At 47.7% G+C, this 8,214-nt stretch overlaps 1 long non-coding RNA gene across 1 annotated transcript; it reads left to right on the forward strand.

Annotated features, from left to right (window-relative positions):
- Positions 1 to 2,665: 2,665 nt before the first annotated feature.
- Positions 2,666 to 4,025, forward strand: LOC144660382 (uncharacterized). Its single transcript, XR_013572083.1, has 3 exons — positions 2,666 to 2,735; positions 3,258 to 3,318; positions 3,965 to 4,025. It is a non-coding gene; the product is annotated as an uncharacterized LOC144660382 (long non-coding RNA).
- The last annotated feature ends 4,189 nt before the right edge of the window (positions 4,026 to 8,214 follow it).

Genomic DNA, 8,214 nt, shown 5'->3' on the forward strand with positions numbered 1-8,214 from the left:
CTTCTGCAAAATCGAAACAAAAGTTGTGTTATCTCCTTGCGTGACATCTCGTATAAGCCTGATATATGATATAAGATAAACGACTCGGAATAATTGTCTTTTGTCTATTTTATCATTTATTTATCGACACTGCCTACCAGTACCTTTTCTAAGTGCGTCAAGGCCTGCACTTTCTAACCTGTGGTTACTTCTAGTATATGATATAAGATAAACCTCTTGAACGACCGAGGTCAAACGCGGTCTCGCAATTGTTTTAAACAGAAAAAATCGCAGAAGAAGTCTGTTTACTGAATCTGATAGAATTTGCCAAATATAATTTGACTCTTTCGTTTATATTTTGTATAAGTCCTTTCTAACTTTCAAGAAGTACTTTGCTTTGTGTTCTTCGCGGCGATTTCTTGTCCTAAACTTGACCATTCTCGTCCCCATCGAAAGGGCTAAGGCGTCGAGAATGCAGATAAACGTGTCGCATGTGTTTAGTTACCAATCCTCAACCTCGAAAACTCGTCGCCGAGAAGACCCTGGGGACGAGGGTAATTCTCACACCAAACTAGGGCCACAGCATAAGGCGATTTGTCATCGCCTAAAAATCCGTACGTCGCACTTTCTATGAAGTAATCTATCTTTATTTTATTCCGCCATATTGTCACCTCATATTCAACAACTATCGATTTGAACACTCAAAGATAAATTTCATATCTCCGCGCAACCATGTATTATCCTTTATATATTAATGTCGTCCTCACCGCGTGGTAGTGGAAACAACTTCAGTTGATACGCGATCAAAAATACCGTGCCCCTCTCCGTTGGGGATCAATATGACTGGAGTCCAGTCTATTTTGGGTCATTTGGTTACTGTCGTGGGAGTCACGGATTATATGGCGGCTATTTTAAGCTGATTTTGGAGTTTCAAAAGCGGCTAGTTGGCGAGGATGACGAGGTATCAGCAAGCAAGTTTTAGAAAAGCATTCGCTTATCATCCTTCCATTGAGATTTGAAGTCAGAATATGAGCGGAAGCTGTTTTTGTGGGCGAAATTCGAGCGAATTTCGACACATGTCGAATGCTAGAAGCGACCAAGGTTTCCTACCTTGTCATATTATTATGTACGATAAACATGTTACAGTAAATAGACGTAAAATAGCTCTAAATTGCTTAAAATCACGCTGAAACAAAAACAAACGACACCATTTCATGTTCCGTCAACTTTATTTAGAATTTACGCTTTTATTTATCGCTCAAAAGTTTTCCGTTTAAAACCCATATAAACTCTTATATTTCAAAAGGCCGCCATTTTACTATAATATATGCAAATTTCATGCTTGGACTACCTGTGCTTGCATCTCATTTGAACGTACATCGCAAACAACTGTAGCAACCGGAAGTTGAACAAAATTCGAAGTGCGTATTACTTGCGTTCTTGTTTGAACAACGACTAACATAAGTTAATGGCCGATGGCAGCGCTAAGTTTGTATAATGATACTGTTCCTAGGCTGAACTAAGATCTGTTAAAGATCTTTCTTCGCGTTATTGCTTTGGTTAAGCTTAATTGTTTCACGGGTTAGGGTTAGGTCTATTATGCGTATTTTATTTACCACCCTAAGGTTTTTTCCTAAGTTCCCACGTACCTGAAACACATTACAGTAGATTCCCATGTCAGGATCATTGGGATGAGCTTTAAAGCCGGCCACGAAACCTCCGTCGCACTTGTGAAGATGTTCGTATTCGCATGGCTCGTAACTCTTCACATTTGACGTTTCAAGCACTACTGCAAAAAGAAGCACGATTTTCAAAGACATCTCTTGTGATGGATATTATATCTGCAGAATAGAAGTGTTCCTGTTAAAATGTTAAATGGATACTTGTAAAGCACTTCCCTTCATAATCATAAATGATTATGGGGGCTTTAAGTGCACGAAAAGTAAATGTTTCACGGTGTAATTCATCTCTTAGGTTACCCACAAATAGAGGGTAAACACCATCACGAATATTCAAAATCGTGATTATCTGTATTTATTGAGCGACATGATGCTTATATTCTAGTCAGTATTCTCTGGGTTAAGGACATTATAATCCTTTTTTGTTTTTATTTCTATTGCTTGAGGTAAGAGTACTTTAATTGTCTGCTTAGAAAACGAACACCTGGTAGCGTTGCAGACAATTGATAGATTTTTATTTATATCTCTTATATCTTGGGTGACAGATTGAAACAGCGACTAATGGAAAAAAATATATATCTGGAGTTGTTTAAAAATACGCATTACCTTAAGCTACACATTGCCTTAAGCTACTCAGGGTTACTGGAGTACCAATAATATAGGAAGATTGGTCAGTCGATACTATACCTCGTTCGTTAATAGCCTCCATTGCATCTGCTCATGCATTTGATTTGTAACAATTATTATATATATCACTAGATTTTTGAAAACATGGTCTCCGGTTGAAGCAAAACTTTTTCGCCTGGCGATAGCCAGGGGTCAGGCCAGCCTGGCGCTTGAAAAAGCAGGGGGCTTGGTGTCTTGAAGGCTTTTGGCATGCAGCCCAGGCTTCAGGCTACAGGGTGGTACCATGCCAACCAGCAGGTCTCATAACCCAGGGGGGTGGGGTGGGTTCAAAAAGTGGACACTTGGACTAAAAAACTGATTTTTTGGTCTTTTTTGGTTTTCGTCAGCAGAACTGGCCTGGTTAGGCAACAAGGTTAGGTTGCGGCGGTGATCCAGCTGGGCAAAACTCAGGTGAGTGTGTTTGTTCGCCAGTGACTGCTTGACTTTGCTTGATTGACTGACAAAGCCTTTGATTTTCCTGGCAAAGTGCCAGTGAGAGGTTTGTGTTGCTGACACGGTTTTCAAAAATTCAGTCATATGTTGGCAGGGAATGCCTGCTTCCAGCTGGCTGTGACCTACCGTTAGCCAGGCTCGGGCACCGGGCAAGTCAGCTGGGCAAACAGTGATTGTCAGTGCAATTCCAGGCATTACCTGCCAACATATGACTGGATTTTTGAAAACATGGTCTCCGGTTGAAGCAAAACTTTTTCGCCTGTCGCCTGGCGATAGCCAGGGGTCAGGCCAGCCTGGCGCTTGAAAAAGCAGGGGGCTTGGTGTCTTGAAGGGTTTTGGCATGCAGCCCAGGCTTCAGGCTACAGGGTGGTACCATGCCAACCAGCAGGTCTCATAACCCAGGGGGGTGGGGTGGGTTCAAAAAGTGGACACTTGGACTAAAAAACTGATTTTTTGGTCTTTTTTGGTTTTCGTCAGCAGAACTGGCCTGGTTAGGCAACAAGGTTAGGTTGCGGCGGTGATCCAGCTGGGCAAAACTCAGGTGAGTGTGTTTGTTCGCCAGTGACTGCTTGACTTTGCTTGATTGACTGACAAAGCCTTTGATTTTCCTGGCAAAGTGCCAGTGAGAGGTTTGTGTTGCTGACACGGTTTTCAAAAATTCAGTCATATGTTGGCAGGGAATGCCTGCTTCCAGCTGGCTGTGACCTACCGTTAGCCAGGCTCGGGCACCGGGCAAGTCAGCTGGGCAAACAGTGATTGTCAGTGCAATTCCAGGCATTACCTTTCAACAATTGTTGGCAGGGAATGCCTGCTTCCAGCTGGCTGTGACCTACCGTTAGCCAGGCTCGGGCACCGGGCAAGTCAGCTGGGCAAACAGTGATTGTCAGTGCAATTCCAGGCATTACCTGCCAACATATGACTGGATTTTTGAAAACATGGTCTCCGGTTGAAGCAAAACTTTTTCGCCTGTCGCCTGGCGATAGCCAGGGGTCAGGCCAGCCTGGCGCTTGAAAAAGCAGGGGGCTTGGTGTCTTGAAGGCTTTTGGCATGCAGCCCAGGCTTCAGGCTACAGGGTGGTACCATACCAACCAGCAGGTCTCATAACCCAGGGGGGTGGGGTGGGTTCAAAAAGTGGACACTTGGACTAAAAAACTGATTTTTTGGTCTTTTTTGGTTTTCGTCAGCAGAACTGGCCTGGTTAGGCAACAAGGTTAGGTTGCGGCGGTGATCCAGCTGGGCAAAACTCAGGTGAGTGTGTTTGTTCGCCAGTGACTGCTTGACTTTGCTTGATTGACTGACAAAGCCTTTGATTTTCCTGGCAAAGTGCCAGTGAGAGGTTTGTGTTGCTGACACGGTTTTCAAAAATTCAGTCATATGTTGGCAGGGAATGCCTGCTTCCAGCTGGCTGTGACCTACCGTTAGCCAGGCTCGGGCACCGGGCAAGTCAGCTGGGCAAACAGTGATTGTCAGTGCAATTCCAGGCATTACCTTTCAACAATTGTTGGCAGGGAATGCCTGCTTCCAGCTGGCTGTGACCTACCGTTAGCCAGGCTCGGGCACCGGGCAAGTCAGCTGGGCAAACAGTGATTGTCAGTGCAATTCCAGGCATTACCTGCCAACATATGACTGGATTTTTGAAAACATGGTCTCCGGTTGAAGCAAAACTTTTTCGCCTGTCGCCTGGCGATAGCCAGGGGTCAGGCCAGCCTGGCGCTTGAAAAAGCAGGGGGCTTGGTGTCTTGAAGGGTTTTGGCATGCAGCCCAGGCTTCAGGCTACAGGGTGGTACCATGCCAACCAGCAGGTCTCATAACCCAGGGGGGTGGGGTGGGTTCAAAAAGTGGACACTTGGACTAAAAAACTGATTTTCTGGTCTTTTTTGGTTTTCGTCAGCAGAACTGGCCTGGTTAGGCTACAAGGTTAGGTTGCGGCGGTGATCCAGCTGGGCAAAACTCAGGTGAGTGTGTTTGTTCGCCAGTGACTGCTTGACTTTGCTTGATTGACTGACAAAGCCTTTGATTTTCCTGGCAAAGTGCCAGTGAGAGGTTTGTGTTGCTGACACGGTTTTCAAAAATTCAGTCATATGTTGGCAGGGAATGCCTGCTTCCAGCTGGCTGTGACCTACCGTTAGCCAGGCTCGGGCACCGGGCAAGTCAGCTGGGCAAACAGTGATTGTCAGTGCAATTCCAGGCATTACCTGCCAACATATGACTGGATTTTTGAAAACATGGTCTCCGGTTGAAGCAAAACTTTTTCGCCTGTCGCCTGGCGATAGCCAGGGGTCAGGCCAGCCTGGCGCTTGAAAAAGCAGGGGGCTTGGTGTCTTGAAGGGTTTTGGCATGCAGCCCAGGCTTCAGGCTACAGGGTGGTACCATGCCAACCAGCAGGTCTCATAACCCAGGGGGGTGGGGTGGGTTCAAAAAGTGGACACTTGGACTAAAAAACTGATTTTTTGGTCTTTTTTGGTTTTCGTCAGCAGAACTGGCCTGGTTAGGCTACAAGGTTAGGTTGCGGCGGTGATCCAGCTGGGCAAAACTCAGGTGAGTGTGTTTGTTCGCCAGTGACTGCTTGACTTTGCTTGATTGACTGACAAAGCCTTTGATTTTCCTGGCAAAGTGCCAGTGAGAGGTTTGTGTTGCTGACACGGTTTTCAAAAATTCAGTCATATGTTGGCAGGGAATGCCTGCTTCCAGCTGGCTGTGACCTACCGTTAGCCAGGCTCGGGCACCGGGCAAGTCAGCTGGGCAAACAGTGATTGTCAGTGCAATTCCAGGCATTACCTGCCAACATATGACTGGATTTTTGAAAACATGGTCTCCGGTTGAAGCAAAACTTTTTCGCCTGTCGCCTGGCGATAGCCAGGGGTCAGGCCAGCCTGGCGCTTGAAAAAGCAGGGGGCTTGGTGTCTTGAAGGGTTTTGGCATGCAGCCCAGGCTTCAGGCTACAGGGTGGTACCATGCCAACCAGCAGGTCTCATAACCCAGGGGGGTGGGGTGGGTTCAAAAAGTGGACACTTGGACTAAAAAACTGATTTTTTGGTCTTTTTTGGTTTTCGTCAGCAGAACTGGGCTGGTTAGGCTACAAGGTTAGGTTGCGGCGGTGATCCAGCTGGGCAAAACTCAGGTGAGTGTGTTTGTTCGCCAGTGACTGCTTGACTTTGCTTGATTGACTGACAAAGCCTTTGATTTTCCTGGCAAAGTGCCAGTGAGAGGTTTGTGTTGCTGACACGGTTTTCAAAAATTCAGTCATATGTTGGCAGGGAATGCCTGCTTCCAGCTGGCTGTGACCTACCGTTAGCCAGGCTCGGGCACCGGGCAAGTCAGCTGGGCAAACAGTGATTGTCAGTGCAATTCCAGGCATTACCTGCCAACAGGGGGAAGCCGCTCAGCTGGCTGGACCTACGAGCCGGCCGGGCACCGGGCAAGTCAGCTGGGCAAACAGTGATTGTCAGTGCAGTTCCAGGCATTACCTGCCAACATATGACTGGATTTTTGAAAACATGGTCTCCGGTTGAAGCAAAACTTTTTCGCCTGTCGCCTGGCGATAGCCAGGGGTCAGGCCAGCCTGGCGCTTGAAAAAGCAGGGGGCTTGGTGTCTTGAAGGGTTTTGGCATGCAGCCCAGGCTTCAGGCTACAGGGTGGTACCATGCCAACCAGCAGGTCTCATAACCCAGGGGGGTGGGGTGGGTTCAAAAAGTGGACACTTGGACTAAAAAACTGATTTTCTGGTCTTTTTTGGTTTTCGTCAGCAGAACTGGCCTGGTTAGGCTACAAGGTTAGGTTGCGGCGGTGATCCAGCTGGGCAAAACTCAGGTGAGTGTGTTTGTTCGCCAGTGACTGCTTGACTTTGCTTGATTGACTGACAAAGCCTTTGATTTTCCTGGCAAAGTGCCAGTGAGAGGTTTGTGTTGCTGACACGGTTTTCAAAAATTCAGTCATATGTTGGCAGGGAATGCCTGCTTCCAGCTGGCTGTGACCTACCGTTAGCCAGGCTCGGGCACCGGGCAAGTCAGCTGGGCAAACAGTGATTGTCAGTGCAATTCCAGGCATTACCTGCCAACATATGACTGGATTTTTGAAAACATGGTCTCCGGTTGAAGCAAAACTTTTTCGCCTGTCGCCTGGCGATAGCCAGGGGTCAGGCCAGCCTGGCGCTTGAAAAAGCAGGGGGCTTGGTGTCTTGAAGGGTTTTGGCATGCAGCCCAGGCTTCAGGCTACAGGGTGGTACCATGCCAACCAGCAGGTCTCATAACCCAGAGGGGTGGGGTGGGTTCAAAAAGTGGACACTTGGACTAAAAAACTGATTTTTTGGTCTTTTTTGGTTTTCGTCAGCAGAACTGGCCTGGTTAGGCTACAAGGTTAGGTTGCGGCGGTGATCCAGCTGGGCAAAACTCAGGTGAGTGTGTTTGTTCGCCAGTGACTGCTTGACTTTGCTTGATTGACTGACAAAGCCTTTGATTTTCCTGGCAAAGTGCCAGTGAGAGGTTTGTGTTGCTGACACGGTTTTCAAAAATTCAGTCATATGTTGGCAGGGAATGCCTGCTTCCAGCTGGCTGTGACCTACCGTTAGCCAGGCTCGGGCACCGGGCAAGTCAGCTGGGCAAACAGTGATTGTCAGTGCAATTCCAGGCATTACCTGCCAACATATGACTGGATTTTTGAAAACATGGTCTCCGGTTGAAGCAAAACTTTTTCGCCTGTCGCCTGGCGATAGCCAGGGGTCAGGCCAGCCTGGCGCTTGAAAAAGCAGGGGGCTTGGTGTCTTGAAGGGTTTTGGCATGCAGCCCAGGCTTCAGGCTACAGGGTGGTACCATGCCAACCAGCAGGTCTCATAACCCAGGGGGGTGGGGTGGGTTCAAAAAGTGGACACTTGGACTAAAAAACTGATTTTTTGGTCTTTTTTGGTTTTCGTCAGCAGAACTGGCCTGGTTAGGCTACAAGGTTAGGTTGCGGCGGTGATCCAGCTGGGCAAAACTCAGGTGAGTGTGTTTGTTCGCCAGTGACTGCTTGACTTTGCTTGATTGACTGACAAAGCCTTTGATTTTCCTGGCAAAGTGCCAGTGAGAGGTTTGTGTTGCTGACACGGTTTTAAAAAATTCAGTCATATGTTGGCAGGGAATGCCTGCTTCCAGCTGGCTGTGACCTACCGTTAGCCAGGCTCGGGCACCGGGCAAGTCAGCTGGGCAAACAGTGATTGTCAGTGCAATTCCAGGCATTACCTGCCAACATATGACTGGATTTTTGAAAACATGGTCTCCGGTTGAAGCAAAACTTTTTCGCCTGTCGCCTGGCGATAGCCAGGGGTCAGGCCAGCCTGGCGCTTGAAAAAGCAGGGGGCTTGGTGTCTTGAAGGGTTTTGGCATGCAGCCCAGGCTTCAGGCTACAGGGTGGTACCATGCCAACCAGCAGGTCTCATAACCCAGGGGGGTGGGGTGGGTTC

This window comes from Oculina patagonica, chromosome 7 (assembly GCF_052425735.1).
Source record: "Oculina patagonica isolate OP01 chromosome 7, crgOcupat, whole genome shotgun sequence".
Classification (NCBI taxonomy): Eukaryota; Metazoa; Cnidaria; class Anthozoa; order Scleractinia; family Oculinidae; genus Oculina; species Oculina patagonica.